A 21,685-nucleotide genomic window follows, 5' to 3' on the forward strand; every position below is an offset into this window, starting at 1 on the left:
ATTGTCCAGTTATCTTGATCTGATTTTATTTGTGTTAAAAGAGTTTTACAGTTGTTTTTCTATACTTTCTGAGACTGCCTTGGCAAGTATTTTATATTGTCTATAGTTACTTTAAATGAAATTTCTCTTTCTATCCCTTGCTGCTGGGTCTTGTTAGTAATGTATAGAATTGTTGATGATTTAACATCATTTATTTTGTTTCCTGCAACTTTACTGAAGTTGCTAATTGTTTCAAGTAGTATTTTAGATAATTTTCCAGGATTCTGTAAGTATACTATCATATCATCTGCAAAGAGTGAGAATTTTGTTTTTTTCATTACTTATTTTAATTGCTTCAATTTCTTTTTCTTCTCTTATTGCTAAAGCTAATATTTCTCCATTTTTCCTGCAAGGCAATGGGTTAAGTGGCTTGCCCAAGGTCACAGAGCTAGGTAATTATGAAGTGTCTGAGGTCAGATTTGAACTCAGGTACTCCTGACTTCAGGGCTGGTGCTCTATCCACTGCACCAACTAGCTCCTAAAGCTAATACAATATTGAATAATAGAGATGAAAATGGACATCCTTGTTTCTCCTCTGATCTTATTGGGAATACTTTTAGCTTATCCTCATTACATATAATTCTTGTTGATAATTTTAGATAGATACTACTTATTATTTTAAGTAAAACTCCATTTATTCCTTTACTCTCTAGCATTTTTAATAGGAATGAGTGCTGTATTTTGTTAAAAGTTTTTTCAACATGTATTGAAATAATCATATGATTTCCATTAGGTTTCTTATTGGTATGGTCAATCATACTGATAGTTTTCCTGATACTGAACTCATCTGGTATAATTCCTACTTGATCATAGTGTATTATCCTAGTGATAACTTGCTGTAATTATTTTGCTAATATTTTATTTATCATTTTTCCTTAGAGAAATTAGTTTAAAATTTTCTTTCCCTGTTTTGGCTCTTCCTGGTTTAGATTTCAGCACCATATTGATGTAATAGAAGGAATCTGACAAAACTCCTTTTTTTACCTATTTTTTCAAAAGCTTATATAGAATTGGAACTGTTTCTCATGTGTTTGGTAGAATTCACTTGTGAATCCATCTGGCCCTGGAAATTTTCTTGTAGGGAATCCACTGAAAGCTTGTTCAATTTTTTTTTCCTAAGAGGCATTATTTAATTATTTAATTCCTCTTATTTTAACCTGGGCAATTTATATTTTTGTAAATATTCATCCATTTCACTTAGATCTTCAGATTTATGGGGTAAAATAACTCCAAATTTTTGCTTTAATTTCCTCCTCAATGGTGGTGAGGTCACCTTTTCATTTTGGTTTTCTTCTTTCTTTTTTTTTTATCAGATTAACCATAGGTTTATCTATTTTATTGATTTTTTTCCCCTAAAACCTACTCTTTGTTTTATTTTTCAATTCATTAATTTTATTAATTTCTATTTTGCTAATTTCTCCTTTGATTTTCAGAATTTCTAATTTGGTATTTAATTGAGAATTTAAAATTCATTCTTTCTCTAGCTTTTTTAGTTGCATGCCCAATTCTTTGATCTCCTCTTTCTCAATTTTATTCATGTAAGCATTTAGAGAGATAAAATTTTCCTTAATAACTTCTTTGTCTGTATCCCACAAGTTTTGATATGTTGTCTCCTTATTGTCATTGTCTTAGATAAAATTATTATTTCTATGATTTTCTATTTGATTCATTCATTCTTTGAAATTGGGTTATTTAGTTTCCAGTTAATTTTAGATCTCTCCATGGCCTTATTGCCCATGATTTTTAATGCATCATGATATGAAAAGGATGCATTTAATATTTCTGCCTTTCTGCATCTGATTAGAAGTTTTTAATGCCCTAATTATACATAGTCAATTTTTGTGTTGGTGCCATTTACCACAGGAAAAAAGTTATATTCCTTTCTTTCCCCATTCAATTTTCTCCAGAGATCTATCATATCAAACTTTTCTAATATTTCCTTTACCTCCTTAACTTCTTGATTATTTTATAGTCAGATTTAACTGATTCTGAGAGTCTCCCACTAGTATAGTTTTACTGTCTATATCTTCCTGTAAGCCATTTAATTTCTCCTCTAAAAATTTAGATGATCTTTCCCTTGGCGCATGCATGTTTAGTATTGAAATTACTTCACTGTTTATGGTACCTTTTAGGAGGATGTAGTTTCCTTCCTTATCCTTTTTATTTATGTAAGGTAATGGGGTTAGGTGACTTGCCCAAAGTCATACAGCTAGGCAGTTATTAAATGTCTGAGGCTGAATTTGCTGGTTCTCTATCCACTACACCACCTAGCTGCCCCCCTTCCTTATCCTTTTTAATGAGATCTATTTTTGCATTTGCTTTGTCTGAGATAAGGATTGCTATCCCTGCTTTTTTCACTTCATCTGAAGCATAGTATCTCTCTGCTTCAAATGTGTTTCTTGTAAATAGCAAATTATAGGATTCTAGTTTTTAATCCACTCTGCTAATCACTTCCTTTTTATGAGAGTTTATCCCATTCACATTCACAACATAAATAACTTTATTACTCTCCCTGTTATCTCCCCACATTTGTCCTTCCTCCCCCTTTGACTCTATCCCTCCTCATCAGTATTTTGCTTCTAATACCACCTCCCTCAATCTATCCCCCCTTCTATCAGTCACCTTTACTTTTTCCTCCCTTTCCCTTTTCCCCTTCTTCCTCTTCTCTCTTCTATTAATCCCTCCTTCCCTCCCCTTCCTTTCTCTCCTTGATGGGTAAGATAAATGTTTAAATCTGAGTGCACGTGTTATTCCCTCTTTGAACCAAATTCAAGAAGATTAAGATTCAGTCAGTTCTCATCCCCTTTCTTTTGTCTCTCTAATAGGTCCTTTGTGCTTCTTCATATGATTCAATTTACTGCATTCTGCCCCCTCCTCCTCCTGTCTCATTGCAATCCACCCTTTCTTAATGTCTTAATTTTTAAAAATTAAATAAATGTCTTAATTTTTAAAAATTAAATAAATCAAATAATCATCCCATCAAAATTAACTTATACCTTCAGCCTAAGTATACTCCCTCTAATAGAGTTACAATTCTTGAATTCCTCCCAGGCAGCAATGTAACCATTTTCATCACAGCACTTTACTTTTTCATGTGTCTTTTGAGTCTCCTGTTTGAAGATCAATTTTTCTGTTTAGCACTTGTCTTTTCATTAGGAAAGTTTGAAAGTTACCTATTTCATTAAAAATCCATCTTTTCCCCTGAAAGAATATGCTCAGTTTTGCTGAGCAGTTCATTTTTGGTTGTAATTCAAGCTCCCTTGCCCTCCAAAATGTCAAATTCCAGACTCTTAGATCTTTTAATATTGATGCACCAGGTTCTGTGACTGTGGTTTCTCAATATTTGCATTGCTTCTTTCTGATCACTTGCAAGATTTTCTCCTTGATCTGATAATTCTGTAGTTTGGCTAAAATATTTCTTGGCATTTTCATATTGGAATTATTTTCAGGAGATGATCAGTGGATTCCTTCAATGACTACTTTGCCTCTGGGGTGACTATCAGGTAATCCAATGATTCTTAAATTATAAGTCCTGGATCTATTTTTTAGATCAATTCTTTAACCAATGAGGTATTTTGCATTTTTTATAATTTTTCATTTTTTTGGATTTTGTTTAACTGATTCAAGTTTTCTTAGGTAGTCTTTAGCTTCCACCAGCCCAGCCTATTTGTCAAAGAATTATTTTATTTAGTTAGTTTTTGCATTTCTTTTTTCTACTTGGTCAATTCTATTTTTAAAGGAACTGTTATCTTTTTCCATCTGGTCAATTGCATTTTTCTTATAAGAGTTGACTTTCTTTTTGTTCTTTTTTATTAAGCATTTCATTTATATTTCCAACTATACACAATGGTAATTTTTATCAATCTTTTTTTTGCAAGGCTTTGAGTTTTACAATTTTTTTCCTTCCCTCCCTCCCTTCCCTCCCTCCTGCCCCCAACAGAAAGCAACCTGATATAGGCTTTACATCTGTAACCTTGTCAAACACAGATCAAAATTGAACGTGTTGTGAAAGCAGAATCCAAACTGAAGAAAGAAAACATTTGAGATAGCAAAATTACAATAATATCTAATATATAAGACATCTTTTAAAAAATTGAAGGTAATAAACTTTAGTCTTAATTTAAATCCCACAGTTCCTTTTCTGGACATGGATGGCATTTTTCCATCACAAATCTCCCAAAATTGTCTTTTTATTGCCGAAATGAACAAGTCCATCATGGTTGATCATCACCCCATATTGTTGTTAGTGTGTATAATGTTCTTCTGGTTCTGCTCATTTGACTCAGCATCAATTCATGCAAATCTTTCCAGGCTTTTCTGAAATCCCATCCCTCATAATTTCTAATAGCACAATAGTGTTTCATCATATACATATACAATAATTTGTTCAACCATTCCTCAATTGATGGACATCTCCTCAATCCACTATGAAAAGAGCTGCTATGAATATTTTTGTACATGTGGGATTTTTACCTCTTTTCATGATCTCTTCAGACTCAAGAGGGGTATTGCTGGATCAAAGGGTATGCATATTTTTATTGCCCTTTGGGAATAATTCCAAATTGCTCTTCAGAAAGACTGGATCAATTTACAACTACACCAACAATACATCAATGTTCCAGTTTTTCCATATTCCCTCCAAAATTGATCACTATCCTTTCTAGTCATACTGGCCAATCTGTGACCATTTGTACTTCTGAAGGGATTATTTTCTTTCTGCATTTGCCCAATTATATTTTTAAAGGATTTGTTTTCTTCTGTCAGTTTTTGTTGCAAGATGTTAATTTTCTCTTGCATTTCTTTTTCCAATTTTTCCATTTGATTTTAAAAATTCTTTCTGAGCTCTTCCAAGACATCTTTCTGGGCTGAATATCAGTTCATATTCCTCTGGAGTTTCATATGTAGTTATCCTTTTGCCCACATTTTCTGAGTTAGTGTTTTGTCCATCCTTATCTCCAAGGTAACTTTCAATAGACCCTGCTTTTCTCTGACCTTTCTTATTCATTTTGGGATTTGTTACTGGGTCCTTTCCTGAAGGGATGGGTGCACTCACTGGCAGATTTTCACTAATGAGAACTCTAGAGACTTGCTAGTACTGGCCTGGGATCATTGATGTTAGGAATTCCAGGGGGGTTGTTCAGTGGCCTGACTGGTGAGGAGGCTCTCTCTCTGGACCATCAGCTCTGGGGATGTCAACTACCCACTCACTGGGAAGTTGGGAACTGTGGGAACACTTGGGGTTCTTGTCCATCAGTCAACCCAATTGCTGGGCTAGGCCCTCCAGACAGGGAGCACCAAAGGCTTTCTCTCTGGAGCATAAGCACTGGGGATGTCAGCTATCCACCCCCTGGGCTGTTGGCAGAGGTTCGAAAACCTGGGGCTATCTGCATAAGGGAGTACCAGAACACCTGGAGCTGTCTCTAGGCTGCCTCCACAGGGGAACACCAGGCCCTCCCAGCTGGGAACACAATGGGCTTGTAGTTTGGATAGCGCCATCCAGACCAGTTGTGATAGCTAAATAGGAGTCATAGGCACTGAAGATAGAGCTCTCCTGCTCAGCCAACTGTGCAGCTGATCAGAGCAGGAACTATGAAAGCCTTCACTAGAGTTTTCCCCCACTGCCAAAGATTTCAGGTTGGTCCCCGCCTTGCCCTGCCACCCACGTGCTAGGTTTCTGTTCTCTGCCCTGTGTACACTCAGGCTCCCCCCATGTTAGACTTTGCTAGAAGATATTGCATCCTATTCTTTTGGGGGTTCTATTGCTCAAAAATCTGTTAAGAGGCTTGATTAATGTCAGTTCTGAGGGAAACCCAGAAAAGCTTAATAAAGTTCCTGGCTGCTCTCTGCCATCTTGGCCAGAAATCTCTAGAACAGAAATTCTTAACCTGGGGTCTCCCATAGGTCCCTGGATAGATTTTAAGGATAAGATTTAAAGCCTCAATTGGGAGATATACATCTTTACTAAACTATTACACTAACCTCTAACTGAAATATAGCATTTTATTCAATTATGAATATATATGCAACAAAACATTCTGAGAAAACAGACTTTATCAGATTGCCAAAGCAGTTTATAACACACAAAAAGGTCAAAAACCCCTGCTCTAAAAGCATCGCTATTTAGTAGATAGACTGCTGGACTTTGAATCTAGGAGGACCTGGGTTCAAGTCTAAATACTCACATAGGTTATATAACAAATCACATATCGCTGAGTCCCAATTTTCCCCACTTGTAAAATAAATGAATGAAGACCTTTTTTGTATGCTTACTATGAGTAGAGCATTTTGGAAATAATAGTAGGAAAATAAGATAGTACTCATCTAGAGGAGATCCCATTTTAAAGGAGAAAAAAGATCTAGTGTCCTTAGGTTGCAGCAGAAAAGTAGATGATCACATTGTTTAATATCATTTTCTCTCTTAAAATCATAAATTTCTGATGTAGAACCATTTGATGGTGCTTAGGGTTTTGGTTACGAATGCTGTCTTTTCTGGGTTTTCAATACATGTGGCTGTAGCACCTGAAGGAGTAGTTGTCAGGCCGCATCTCCACAAGGATTGCTTCCCATAGTAATAGCTGCAGTCACTTGTCTGGAAGCATTACTATTCCCAAGTTCTTGGGTTCAGACTCCTAGGCTATTTCCATCAGAGTCTGAGGGAAAATGGTGGTTAAGGTGGGGGCTAATGACTTAACTTATTTGGTGCACACTGGCTCCTGTTTCTTACTTGGGGGTACCCTAATGCTTTAGTTAAGTTGGTTTGACTGCCAAGTAAGTGGTGTTGGTTATCAGTTGTTGGGGATCACCAGCCCCTTCTTCACTGGAGCTGCCTCCCTAGTTGATGGATTTGGAGGCTGGACTGGAAGCAGGTTGAGATGTTTGTCTGGGTTGGAGGGGGATGGATGCTCCTACTCCTAGAATTTTTGTGCTTATTGGCCTGTTAATGACAGTTGGTCAACAATTATTGTTAGTGGTGATGAGGAAGGTGGGTTTTTCCTCCATAATGATTTCTCCCTTGTTGAAAAATGCAAAGTCTGGGCTTGAAGTAGGTCTGATGGTTTGGGGATTATATACATCCACTTATTTACATATACATATACATTCACATGTATGTCTGTGTAAACTATTATCATTTACTACATAGGAGTGTTGTAAGCTCAAATGAGATCATATATGTAGTAAACTGTTTTGTAAGTTTTGATGTATTATATAAATGTCAGTAGTATTATATAAATGTCAGGTAGTTTTATGATCTACTTTTGACTGAGAAGTGAGTATAATTACAAAATTCCCAGTGTGTGATTAATAAGAATATGGGGTAGAGATGGGATTTGGACCATCATGAAATCATTGATTTATGACATTTCTTTATTCATTTTATCTCATAGTCCTATCTTTAGGTGGGAATTAGTAAACTAACCAATAATTAGTAAGCTAAGCGAGCTCCAGAAACACATAGGGGAATCCAATTAAAATTCATATGAAACTTCTAGAGAGATCTGAAATACCTTACAGTTAGTAGGATGATTGTCACTAATTGGTTTGTAATTATAATTGATGGTGATCTCTCCATCTACAGAGAACCCATAAATATTGGAGGATATTGAACATCTTTGTTCTCTCCTCTGCTGCTTCAATATAAGTGATCCTCATGTTTCAAGGCAACTTGCTAGTTAGAAAATGGCAGTGAGATACTGGGAAACTATGAATCCCTCAGGCTGCTGCATGTCCCTCCCAAGAAAGGGTGGTGTATGTGTGTGTGTGTGTGTGTGTGTGTGTGTGTGTGTGTGAGAGAGAGAGAGAGAGAGAGAGAGAGAGAGAGAGAGGCAGACAGACAGAGAGAGAGAGAGAGAGAGAGAGAGAGAGAGAGAGAGAGAAAGGCAGACAGACAGACAGACAGAGAAATGTCACCAAGATGGCTAGAACTCTAGGGTCATTCATTCTTTTCCCAATACTTCTTGCATAGGTGTGTGGTAAGGGACCAAGGGTTTGAATGAGTTGATCTGAGTTTAGTTCTGCTGCTTAGATAGGATCATAGCTATAGTTCAAATTTGGCATTTTACATAGAAAGAAACTGAGGTTTAGAGAAGTAAAATGACTTATCCAGGGTCATAAAGATTGTAAAGTAGCAGGATTTGATCAGAGGTCCTCTAGCTCCAAATCTAATGTGGGGTGCAAGTTACTACCTGTGTGACCTTGGGCAAGCTGCTTCATCTCATTAGATATCATTAGACCCCTTTCAGTTAGAAAACCTAATAAACCCAGAACCTCCATCTTCCTTCCTTCCTTCCTTCCTTCCTTCCTTCCTTCCTTCCTTCCTTCCTTCCTTCCTTCCTTCCTTCCTTCCTTCCTTCCTTCCTTCCTCCCTCCCTCCCTCCCTCCCCTCCCTCCTTCCTTCCTTCCTTCCTTCCTTCCTTCCTTCCTTCCTTCCTCCCTCCCTTCCTCCCTCCCTTCCTGCCTGCCTCCCTTCCCTCCTCCCTCCCTCTTTCCTCCCTCTCTTTGCTTCTTTCTTTCTTTTCCTTCCTTCCTTCTTTCTTTCTTTCTTTCTTTCTTTCTTTCTTTCTTTCTTTCTTTCTTTCTCTTTCTTTCTTTCTCCTTCTTTCTTTCTTTCTTTCTTTCTTTCTTTCTTTCTTTCTTTCTTTCTTTCTTCTTTGTTTGTTTGTTTGTTTGTTTGTTTCTTTCTTTCTTTCTTTCTCCTTCCCTCCCTCCCTCCCTCCCTTCTTCCCACTTTTGTAACCGCTTGCTAAGTATCTAAATTATACCAGATGTTGTGCTAAACAATTGTTTTTTTATTTTTACAAATAGTATATATCATTTGATACTAACGGTAATCTTGTGAGGTAGATGCTATCATTATTCTCATTTTTCAGTTGAGGAACTGAGGCAGGACAGAGGATAAGTGACTTACCTAAGGTCACACAGGTACTGCGTATCTTATCTCTGACTTTCTAGAATCTCGGGGTCATCCCCTCTGGGAGGCACATAGGCAAAGGTCTTGTTAGGCGGGAGGAGGGATTAAGGGGATAGCTCTGGTTCCTAGGCCTTAGAGTTTTTTCTTTCCCGGACCTCTGTCACGGGCGCCTGGCGCTGCTGTCTTCAGTAGGTCGGGGATATTGAGGAGGGGATGCCCTTGCCCGAGTCGGCCGCCAGGGGGAGGCAGGAGGGGGCGCCTTTTGACAGCGGGAGGCCGGGGGAGCGGGAGAGGGAGGAGGGACGGGACGGAGGTAGCCGGGAGTGGGGATCAGAAATCGGGAGCCAGAGCGCGGCGTGCCCGACCCGCTGCCCGAGCAGCCAGAGCCAGAGCGCGGGCCGGCCGGGCCAGTGGGCGCAGCCGGGGCCAGGGCGGGGGGCACAGCCCATGCGGCGTCGGGCGGCCCTTGCCAGGCTCCGGGAAGCACGAGGAGGCGAGGCGAGGCGAGGCGAGGCGAGGCAGGGGAAGGCAAGTGGAGGCGAGCCGCTCCGGCCGCTCCCGGACACTGACCGCCAGGTGAGCCGCCCGCCCAGCCCGGACCGGACCGCGCGCCTCCCGCCGCTGCCCTCCGCGCTCGGGACCTCGGGGAGAATGAGTGTGACTGTGTGTGTGTGTGTGTGTGTGTGTGTGTGTGTGTGTGTGTGTGTCCGTCCCTGCGCGCGGCACAGGCGAGTGGGTGTGTCACCTCGGGTGCCCCGGAGTTTGTGTGTGTCCCGCGATCTCGCCTCGGGGCTTGGGGAAAGCGTGCGCCCCGGTGTCGGTGTGCGTGTGGCTAGCCTGCCCCACTGTGGGTGTCCATTCTTTTATCTTTCCACTCCCTGCCCAGGGTTCCCGGAGCTCGTCGGGGTCTCAGCTCTGCGCCTCCTCGAAGGGGCTTTAACTTTCAATCAAGTTCAGTCAGGCTCGGCCAGTCTGGCGCAATTCGCTGTTCTCCAGTTCCCGGGCAGGGGCTCCTTGCTCACTGGAGCCCTGGCCCGGAGAGGGGATGGGCCTCAAACCGCCGGGTGGAGGCTGGAGCAGACCCTGCCCACCCAGCCCTTGCTTCCCGCCCTCCCCACTCCAAAGCGTCCCTGCGTGCAGGGGATGGGGCCGCCTGTTCTCCTGGCTTGGGGAGAGTTGGGTTGGATTTAGGTACAAGCTAACCGAGCTCAATTCTAGGGCCTCCACGATATGAGGGGGGCCTCTTAAAAAAAAAACTGCCTCTGTTGCAAGTGTGTGTTAGCTTCAGCTACGTCGTACAGTCAGCTTTCTATGATGTTCTGGATCTCTTTTCACCTTCTGTTCCAGCTCTGATGAGCTCTCCAAAATTTGTTTCAAAATACCTGCCCTCCTTGTGCCCTGTTTTAGAATTGGCTCGGGGCAGAGCTACTTTTGTCTTCAAACAACTTACGAGTTTATTTTTAAAATAAAAGTTTAGTTTCCTATGGAATTCTTCAGGTTTGGAACCTTCCCTCTATGAGTGAAGCGATGAATTTGGTTTTCTAGGAATGTGCTTTAGAATATGGTTCTCAGTTGTTTCATTTGTAAAAGAAGAGAGTTGGATTGGATTTGTAAGGGCTCTCTAATACCTGAAATTATTTGTGACTTGTTTTTCAGTTTACTTGCCTAAGGTGATATGGGCATGGGGGGTCTTTGATTTAGGTGAGTTTTATTCTTACTGAATGGAGTGCAGAGCAGTCAAATACAGTGATCTTCAATATATCTGCCCCGCATTCCTTTTGATATCATTTATTTAATTTTTCTGAACTCCTTTAAAACATCAACTTCTATTCTACAATTAAGTAGTGAGAATTAGGCAGGAGAGAGGGAATCCTCCTGAATGAACTGCTACAAAAGAGGCCCCTTGCTATAAAGGGATTAGGGCTGGGGTTCTTAACCTTTTTTGTGTCAAGGACCCCTTTGGCAGTCTAGTGAATGGAATGGGCTCCTTACCATTCTACGAATGGAAATGCTAAATTTCAGTTAGGAGTTAGAGAAAATAAAAGTGTAATTTTTCCCATCCAAGTTCACAGACCCCTTGAAATCTATTCATAGTAAAGAACCCTTGGATTAAGGATAAGGCTCAACATGGGAGAGTCCACCTCCTGCTCTGGGACTTTGCATGGGTTGTTTCAGATTCCTGGAATGCCCTTCCTCCTTACTCTAAGCTCTTTGAACCCCTAGATACTGTCCAGGCTCACCTTTAATACCACTTTGTGTAAGAGGTATTTCCTCTCAATTCCCCGATGTTAGTGTCACTCCCATTTTCCCTGACATTATGTACTTATTTTGTATGCAAACTGTGTATAAAACACCATACATACTATGTAAGATACAATATAACTATATAAAATATTATGTATACATACTGTTTGTAAAATACTATGTAACCATATATAAAATACTATGTATGCGTAGTGTTTTAAAATACCATGCATATATACTATGTGTAAAATGCTATCTATAAAGTTACTTTATCTCTCAGTAGAATGAAGTTTCTTTTTTTTTTTTTTGCAAGGCAAATGGGGTTAAGTGGCTTGCCCAGGGTCACACAGCTAGGTAATTAAGTGTCTGAGACTGGATTTGAACCCAGGTACTCCTGATTCCAAGGCCAGTGCTTTATCTACTGCGCCACCTAGCCGCCCCTATGATATTTCTTAAGAAGGAGATTGTCTCACTATCAAGGTTGAACTTCCAGCAAAATTCTGGGCAGTTCATCCTTGTGGATTGCTGATTAATTGATATAAGGCATCCCCCCCACACACACAAGGGGATCAAAACATCAAATGTTTGATTGGCAATACATGGACTAAATCTAAATTACATAAAGCCCCCTTTTCTAAAGGTTCAGTATAGTTGGGAAGATATCAATGTGTATATATATTCAAAAAGTTAACAATAGAAGGCAGTCTATTTATTTGACAATGAATTATTACTTTGTGCAGTTCCCTGATTTGTGTTAGGCACAAAGTTTAGGTAAAAGATAGTCCTGCTCTTATGGAGCTTTTAGTCTAGTAGGGATAATAGTAGGATAACTTTAGTGTACAATGTTATATGATAAAAGTCAGAGTGGCATAAAACAAAGGACAGTATCATATTAAGGTCTGGGAGGAGAATATTGTTGGAGGAAACACAGAAGGCTTTCTGAAGTTTGAGTTCCTGGCATTTGAGTTGATAGGAAAGCAGAGCTAAGAATTCAGCAAGTGAAGAAGGCGAAGGAGGATAAGGTGCCTTACATGTCATTGACAATCAAGTTGGGACTTTGAGTCATTCTGGGCTAGCATGAGAAAAGAAAGAAAGGAATATTCAAAAATGTAGTATTTGAGTTGACTCTTGAAGCAGGAGGAGTGAGGAAATTCTCAAAGATGGAGCATGAGTTCAAAAAATTATAAAGCATGTTTAGAAAGCAGTGGAGTGATTTGACTTTTTGGGGTGGAGGGTTCATATTGGGAGAAGATGGGGAGAGGGTAGGAGAGTTGAAGAGGTAGTCTGAGACCGGGCTGTGAAGATTCTTCCATGTCAGACTGATGAGTTTATCCCATGATAAGTGAAAATTTCTGACCAGGGGATTCTGAGCAGGAATAAAGGAAAATTTGAGGAAAATTATTTGGGGACATAATGAATGGATTTGATTGGGGATATTGGGAAACAAGTTAGGAGGCTATTTCAGGAATCTGGGCGAGGGATAATAAAGGTGTAATCTAAGGTACAAGCAGTGATAAAGTTATAATAGTGTTTGTTCTTTTTTTTTTGCTAGGCAATGGGGTTAAGTGGCTTTCCCAAGGCCACACAGCTAGGTCATTATTAAGTGTCAGGCTGGATTTGAACCCAGGTACTCCTGACTCCAGGGCAGGTGCTCTATCTACTGTGCCACCTAGCCACCCATGTCCTCCATTTTTGGAGAAGACCATGACATCAGGGAAATGGTTCCATAACAAGTACATGAATTGGATTTGAATGGGTGGGGTGCTATGCTATGTCATAAGCTTCACTTTTTTCTCCATAACCATCTGGGTCCAGTGGCCAGATATGAATCAGGACTATTGGAGATAGCCTTGGATGTGAGGCAATTAGGGTTAAGTGACTTGCCCAAGGTCACATAGCTAGTAAGAGTCAAATTTTTGAGGCTGCATTAGAACTCCCTTCCTCTTGATTTCAAGGTCAGTGCTCTAACCATTGTACCACTTAGTTGCAGTGATAAAGTAAAGAAAGCAAGAGACAGGAGACTTTACAAGGAAGTATCAGCAGAACATGTTTGTCTTGTTCCTATCTCACCCTTCTTCTGACTTGTTCTGTTTCACCTCTTCCGCATCTCCTATGTCCTTGGATTGTGAGATGTTTTTGCTTATGGCAACTTCCTTTAGAGTTGTAAAGGATCATTTAATCCAATCTCCTCATTTTATGTTGATGAGGATATAGGCTCAGAGAGGTAAAGGGAAATGCTTAGGGTCACATAATAAATGGCAGAGACAGAATTTGAACTCAGGTCCTCTAACTTATGGACAAAAATAGAAAATCAAGAATAGGAGCAAGTCATTATTCATAAAATTATGACTGTTTTGGTTAGTTTAGTCTCGTTGGTTTGAGGTGACAAAGAGGTATACAACAGGAAGTGTCTGAGGCATTTAAAAATGTGGTGGTGGAGCTCAGGATAGCAGACTGCTGAAAATGTGATTCATTAGGACATGACTGATAGTTTCAAATAAGGATGGTTCAACTTTCCAAAAGAGAGTAATGAGAGAAGGCTCAAAGGGCATAGCTGTTCACCCAGATCTTTTCTCCTTTGCATTTTATCTTTCCCTATTTTTCTCTGTTCTCCTTTTGTTCCCCCCCCATACTTTTGCATAGATGCAGAAAATGTTTTGATTTAAAACATTTACTATCTTTTTGATGAAAGCACACCGTGTTATGTCTTATATCTTTTGCTCAGGGTCTCAAAATGTCTTGGTCGTTCCCTGGAGGAAAAGCAGCTTCTTTTTGGGTGCTTCTAGGCAAAATTTTCAAATGGACTCTGTCTTTAAGATGTTCTTCCATCCTCCCTTTCTTGGCTCTGTCCCTTGTTTAGAACTTTGAATCCCTTGTTTGGATTTGTGCTTGAGTCTTTCCTCTCCTTTCTATATTTTCCCTTTCTTGGCAATCTCGTCTACTTCTGTGGTTTCAGCTACTTCTATGCAGATGACTCCCAAATCTGTCTCACCTGTCCTAACTTTTAGCTTCTCATCTCTCCTTGAATATAGGACATTGCTAACAATAAGCCATTGGTTCTTTGACATATCCAAGACTGAGCTTATTTTTGCACCTAAATTTGCTCCTTCTTTTGTCTTTAGAGTTTGTCTCTGGCACCACCATTCATCCAATCTTTCATTTTCATATTCAAAGATGAGCAGATACCATCATAATTCTGATCATAAATGATGCTGACTAGTGATCTGATGGCATTATTTCCATGACCAACCTGGCAGCTTCTGAGAAACCAAAGTCTTTTGGTTCTGGGGACAGTGTGGTTGAAAGTGGAAGATCTGAAAGAAAGGCCAAACTGATTATTAGACCATTGAGAGACAAATTGTCCCATTCTATTACCAGATATCACATGCTGGTGCTTGCCCAGTGTTGATGGAGTGCTGAAATGCCTTTCTGATATGGAAGGAAGAGAACCAAATTCAGAGACTAAGAGATTATCACCAGATCATCACCAGTGGTCCTGTTTCCTATCAAATCAGGCCATGGGGTGTATGGTTCTGGAAAAGGCAAATGAGAAGGGATGTCTTCCACAATATACCCTTCACTATCATAAACATAATGGGAAAATCATGCCATCATTAATTTGGTTGGCATGGTTCTCTTCAAATTGAAGGGCAACTATTATTATCATTTTCATAACTTTTTTTTCTTTCTTCTTTCTCTCAACACTCATGTATAATCAATTACCTGCCAGTTCTGTCTCTGTACCATCTCTCACATCTATCGCTATTCTCACTAGTACCATTCCCTGGACTGTTGCAATGGTCTTTCATCCTTTCACCTCCTCTCTCTCCTTACTTCAGTTCCTCAGTCATACTACTACTAGATTAGTTTTCTTTGTATATAGTTTTAGTCCTTCTGATAAAAATTTATCAGTAATTCCTTACTGTTTTTGCAGTAAATTCAAACTACTTTGCCTGGCATTCACAAACCTCTACAATCTGGCACTGCATTTTCTAACCAGCTTTTTTCATATACCTCCCCTTCATTCACTCTCAGAATTTCTGGGCCTTGCTATCCACTCTGGAACTGCACCTTAAGTAATAATGTAATTTTTCATCTACCCTGGTGTAGGTCAATTGCAGTACTTGATTAAATTAATCCAGATTATTCTTTGCTTTCTTGAATTCATAGCCATCCATTAAAATCCAACTAATATCATTTGCCTTCTGAAGTTTCACTTATATCTCTTTTTTTTCCACCATCTTTTCCACTTAGACTTCTGAAGTGTTGTCTGAGCACTTCCAACTTGAAGCTTCATGGAAGAGATACACTTGTTTTGGGCTTTAAGGATTGTAAAGGAATTTCAGAATGAAGACTAGGGAGGGGGAAGGTTGAAAGAAGTTATTCCAGCCATAGGGATACCATGCACAAAGGAAGCAAGAAATCACAACATATATAGTGGACTGGCAAGTAATATGAAAAAATTGAAGAAAATATTAACTGGAGAAAGTGTTGATAATACTGAGGATCAACTGAGGAATTGCAAGTAAATTGCATTACAAACTGTGAGGTATCATACAAATGAATTTTCAAAGTATCTCTTCTAGATTCAATCTTTAGTGATAATATGAAATTAAGTTAGCAAGGGGAAGTGGCCCTATATTGTGGACTTTAAAACAAAAAAGATATATTCTGAACAGATAATAGGCAACATAAAGTGATAAAATAGTTCAGAAGATGGAGACTGAGGCAAAGGGTATATTCTATGCATGAGAAAGGTAGGTGTGGTATGGGGAGGCATTGTTATTGAACAGAAGCATTGGATTTGGAGTGAGAAGATGAACTTGAATTTTACACTTGATCCTTAGTAGAAATGTGATATTGGGTAAATATTTTAATCTCGCTATGACTCAATTTATTCATATGTGAAATAGGGATAATGATAGTTTATAAATATTGAAAAAGATAATCAAATGCAATGGGAATGCATTTATTAAGCCCTTGCTATGTATCAAGCACTGCTCTATTATCTGGGAATACAAATTGCAAAAGAAACAAGATCATCCTTCCTGTCAATGAGTTCATATTGCAACTGGAGAAGACAACTCATATAGGAATATTTAGCTTTAGGACAGAGAGAAATCACAGCAGTCCTTAGGATTCAGTGCTAAGATAGATGACAAAGTCCAGAGATCCTGAAAGTTCAATATTGGGAAGAAGAGGTCCTGGGGAATGAAGGGTTCATGTATAATTTTGGTGGGTAGTATATAAAATACTTATAAAAATAAATCACTAGATATGTTAGATAGTTTCATTATCTTTAATAAAGTAAGCAAATGTATAGAAGATGGAAAACTCTGGGGGGGTGTTAGGGGAAGAACAGTTTTGAATGACTTGAGCTATTCACTTTTTTGTGGAGTGAATCATTCATTCCTTCTATTCCAGGTTAAAATGTGAACTTGTCCTTTGGGTGAGTGTAGAGAGCAGAAACACTAGAAAATGGGGAATTCTGGGGGGATGTGCAATATTATATTTTTCTATCATAAAAATCCTCAAATCCTAGCTGAACATACTTTCCAATTTTTCAGATATAGTGTAGTCACTATAATTAAGAGTGATATTTTATTTTTAGTTTTTTACAAGGCAGTGAGGTTAAGTGACTTGCCCAAGGTCACACAACTAGGTAATTATTATATGTCTGAGACTAGATTTGAACTCAGGTCCTCCTGACTCCAGGGCCATTGCTCTATCCACTGTGTCACCTAGCTGCCCCTAAAAGTGACATGTTTTAGAATATAAATGGACTCCAATTTCAAAACTATTCACTCCATCACCACCCCCAACCCCCGCTTCCATCATGCTTCACTATTGCCCTTGTCCATAATTTTTCCACATCTGTTTCTTAGCTACTTATGAAGGTCTGAGAAATCTAGAACCTTTCTTTTCGGCAAAAGCTCCTCCAACTTGCTCCTGAGTCCAGCCTGGGCATCAGACAGGTTCAATTTCTAAAGTGCTGGTGAATCTGCAGGAATGTGCTGGAACCAGCTTAAACCAGCTCAAAGGACTAATTGTTCAAGTTTCAGTGTACGTATTTAAAGCTTGGAACTCAGCAGAAACTACAAATCAGGGCTTGATTTATTGTTTTCTTGATTATTTAGACTTAAAGCAGTGTGAATAATGCACATTAAAAGTATGTCCTGCTTACATCCCCCCCCTCCCCAGGGTAGTTAAGCATTTACCATCATGGTACATGTCTTAATGTAGCCTGATATTTGTAGAAAGTGTTATACAGTTTGGTTTTGGATCTCAGGTAATTGCTCGCTTTGTGATTCTTGGAAAGTCATTTCACCTTTTCCAGTTGTTAATATTCTCATCTACAAAAAATGGGTTACTGATGTTTGAACTATCTACCTTGATGAGTTATTGTGGGTAAAGGATTTTATAAGTCTGACAGTATTATATAAAATGTGAGTGGGCATCATTGTTCCTTATGTAGAAGTCAGTGTCCCCCCACTCCCACCATGCAGCCAGTTAGAATATAGGGAAAGATCTATGATTTTTATCTGGGGAACTCCTGTCAACAATTGCAACATAGTGGTTCTTGACTTGCTGGGCTGGTAAGTGTCTAAAGCTATATTTGAAGCAAGGTGTTTCTAACTCTAGGCCCGGATATTCTGTCCACTGAACCACCTCTCCATCCTCCCCCACCAATTGAGTGGTAAGAATGTGAAGCTCATCCCATGCCTTTCTTTTCTGTTAAGAGATACCTTTAGAATAGACTACACTCATGTGGTTTTCTTTTAATCTTTGTCTTGAATAAATGATGTATCATATTAGGAGAGTAGACTTTTACTATTGTGTTTGGGCAGGGCAAGAATATTTTGTCTTTGTCTGACATACATTTTGGGTACTGTCATGGCATCTTTATTAGGGTTCTTACCTGAAGCCCTCTTCTCCTGGGCATGACCCTGCTGGGCAGTCAGTCAAGCTCAGCACCATGTATATCTTGTCTCAGAAGGGTGTCATTCAGCCAGCAGGCCCTTGGCACCCGTGTGCACTCCTGGCTGCTGTTCTGCACTGGCTGCCTGCCTGCATGCTTGGGGGCCTGGTCATCTCTTAGGACAGATGTAATGAGTGATTAACAAGAGCTCCATCTAATCTGCTGCCAGGGGAAAGGAAGGGCCAGTGGTGGGCTCCCTACAGGTTGTGACCTGTTCCAGGTGGGTTTGGAATGTACCCAGAGCAGGATGGGGATTAAGACATAAAAGGAGAAAGGAAATGAAATGTTAACCCTTTAGGCTATGGCTCTTTTTTGACTTCTGGCAATAAAAGAACTATGGTATTATCTCTTTGCATCTGCAGCAACTCCAGAAGGAAAGTAGAATTTTGGTCTTTGATTTATAGGAAGGATAAATTGGTCTGTGATTATGATTGGAGAAAAATGCCAGTTGCTCTATTTTTTCATTTTCTTAGAATACAGCTAAGCTGTGTTTAGCAGAGGAAGGACAGAGATAGAAAGAAAGAGGTTTAGTTGTGAAGGAAAAATTGATAAACAAGATCCCCAACAATGAGTTTATCTGTTTTCTTCCTGGAAACCTTGGGGTCATATTGAACAAGATATAATGTGGTTGACACATATCATTTTCCAAAAAGTCAGTGCCTAAGTTTATGTCTTGGGACTATCATATTTTAGAAGGAGATTGAATAGGTTTTCTGAGTTTATCAGTTCCATCTATAGCTGCTGTTCACTAGTTCCTTTCCTCATCTTCCTCACACTTGTAGTTCTAAATCCCAGCTAATTTCATGTAGCTAGAGCAATTTATAAAAGCAATATAAAAGAGTGAAGAACTCCTTCCTTAAGGCTTGTATCCCTTATAGTCATAGATTGAAATCTGGAAGAGACCTTATAGGTCATCTAGTCCATAGCCTCCTGCCTCCCTCATTTAATAGTTAAGGAAACTGAGGTATGAAGAGAAGTGATTTTCCCAAAGTCACATGGGCAGTTAAGTGTCAGAAGCAGAATTTAAATCCAAGTTTGATGTCAAAGCCAGGGAACCTTCCACTACCCCATGCTGCCTGCCTTAGAATCTTTAGTGTTGTGACTTTTAAGGGTCTAACCTTTATGTACTTTTTTGATTCAACTTTTGAGATTGAGCTACCTTTCCCATCTTGCTGATCACCCACCTAACTTGATGACTCTTTGATGCCTAGACTTTTAACTCCTTTTATATTAGAGTTCATAAGTTCCCTGACCTTGTCAAGATTCTATTTCTGAAACTATGTGACCTTGGAAAAGTCATTTCTCCTCGAAAGGCTTCAATTTCTTCATTTGTTAAATAGGTATTTGGATGGGGTGGAGGGCAAGAGTGGATTAGATGGCTTCACAGAGTCAATCAAGTCATTGGATCTTTGTGTTTTTATGTCCTGAGAAAGAAATAGACTGCCTGAAATAATGAAAACTTCTTTCTAGACCTGTTGCTTGCATTGCACCCTGACAAATGCTTGGTCTCTCCTAATCTTGGCCTCTTGCATGACCAAGTCTTTATACTGCTACACATTCCTTGGCACAGAACATTAAAAAATACTTTTTTTCCACTTGGAAGAGAGAAAGAGGAATCTTCATGTTTTAGAGTTGAAAGGGGCCTCAAGGGTGCTCTGTTCCAAACCATATAAGAAGCATGAGTCCACTTTACATCTTCTTTGACAAGTGGTCAACCAGCCTTTGCTGAAAGACTTCTCAGTGACAGTGAACTCACTACCTCATGAGGCAATAGCACATTCCATTTCTGGATTGCATTAAGGGGCAGACCATTTTTCATTAAGCAATGTTTATTTCTTCATTATGACTACCCCCCCCCCCCCCGAACCACAAGTTCTGTCCCCTGCGCACAAGAACCCTTGGATGGGATTCGAGGACTTCATTCTTTTATAAGTCAGAGAAGGTACAAAGATGGACCTGAACTAATGAGGTCTTTTCCACCTTCATTTAATTTTCTTTTTTTAGGACACAAATAAATATACAGGATCTCAGTGATTTGTTTGACTCTTTGAGGCTTTGTTTCACATAATATTTATGGAAGGAAACAGAATTCTCTTAATAACAAGTAAATTCATGAGTTAACTGATGATCTAGGGATAAAACTGATTTTTAACATGATTTTGGTTCTGTATTAAAACACTTTTTTTGCTCATGGTAAGTGCTAAAGTGGCAGTCTTAGAATGGGTTCTTAATGGAAGAGTCAATTGGGTATGCAGAAGAACTTTTGACATAATGAATAGAGTGCTGGATTCAGAAAAAAATGAGTTCAAATCTTGCTTCAAGGCATTTATTAGCTGTGTGATCCAAGTCATTTGACCTCTCTAAACCTCAGCTTCCTAATCCATAAAATGAGTCTAATAATAGTGCTTATCTCACAGGACAGTTGTGAGATTCAATTGAGGTAATATGTGTAAAGAGCATTGCCAACATTAAAGTGCTGTACTAGCTATTATTATAATTGTTATTTTTAAATAATGGAGGAAGGACAAAAAAAAGTTTGTATAATCTCTTCTATAGATATAGGGATTTGGTTTTGTAATCAGGAACTCTTGAATGAGGACACTCTACCCATATAGGTTAGACCTGCAACTTATAATCTTAAGGAGTTGCCTATTCCCACAATGAGAAATCAGGTTACACTTGCATAGCCAATAAAAGCCCAGGTCTTCCAGGCTCCAAATCCAATTCTCTATACTTTAAATCACATTGTCTGCTCTACGGAACTTTTAAAATGGGTCCAATATCATCCCTCCCAAAGGTGGGAGTACATACAATCTAGTCTGGATGCAAGGGGATAGCTCAGAAAATCTTTTCCTTTACTTTGTCTGATTCTATAAATGACAGGAATGTCTAGCTTCTCCTTTTCTTCCAAGATTCCTTGATTTGTCATCCAGGTGCTCAGGCTGAGCCTCCTTGGCACAGGATAAAGTCTTGGCCCCTCTGTGTAGTTTATTGGGATAAGTCCCAGAATGGTGGTTTTGGTGGTGTGGACCATTGCCCACACAAAACAAACTGGAGTAGTCTGAAGTCATCCTATCCACAGGCCACCTATGTTTGCACTGGATTCTCTTATAATTGGAGAACTATAGGGAAGTACAAACTTTGCAGACCCTTTTAACCTTTATGATCTGATCGATTATTGTTGGATCCAATGTCTCTATAGCTTGCATTGGATGTTCTTGCTCAGTGATAATTATATCATGAAATGAAATTGCTTACTGCTTTCAACTTTCTCTTCTTTGTCCTTTGTGCCCATCTGTAAGCCCCATTTGGGGAAAGAGACACTTGACAACCTAGGGTATTGGTTTGATAGTGGGGCTACACACCCATCAGGAATGACAGTGTTAACCATGTTCTTCAAAAGTGAATCACATACAAAGAGGGAAGGAAATCCTGAGAGGAAAAGCAGAATAGTGGGTAGAGTTTTGAGTTTAGAGTGAGGAAGACCTTGGTTTAAATCTTAACTCAGACACTTA

General features: G+C 39.4%; 1 protein-coding gene across 1 annotated transcript in view; it reads left to right on the top strand.

Annotated features, from left to right (window-relative positions):
- Positions 1–9,434: 9,434 nt before the first annotated feature.
- Positions 9,435–21,685, top strand: part of LOC141521709 (thrombospondin type-1 domain-containing protein 4-like) — a 481,139-nt gene continuing 468,888 nt past the window's right edge. Inside the window, exon 1 of the mRNA XM_074234538.1 lies at positions 9,435–9,523. The gene's annotated coding sequence lies outside the window, so the exon portion shown is untranslated. The remainder of the gene's footprint in view (positions 9,524–21,685) is intronic.

This window comes from Macrotis lagotis, chromosome 4 (assembly GCF_037893015.1).
Source record: "Macrotis lagotis isolate mMagLag1 chromosome 4, bilby.v1.9.chrom.fasta, whole genome shotgun sequence".
Classification (NCBI taxonomy): domain Eukaryota; kingdom Metazoa; phylum Chordata; class Mammalia; order Peramelemorphia; family Peramelidae; genus Macrotis; species Macrotis lagotis.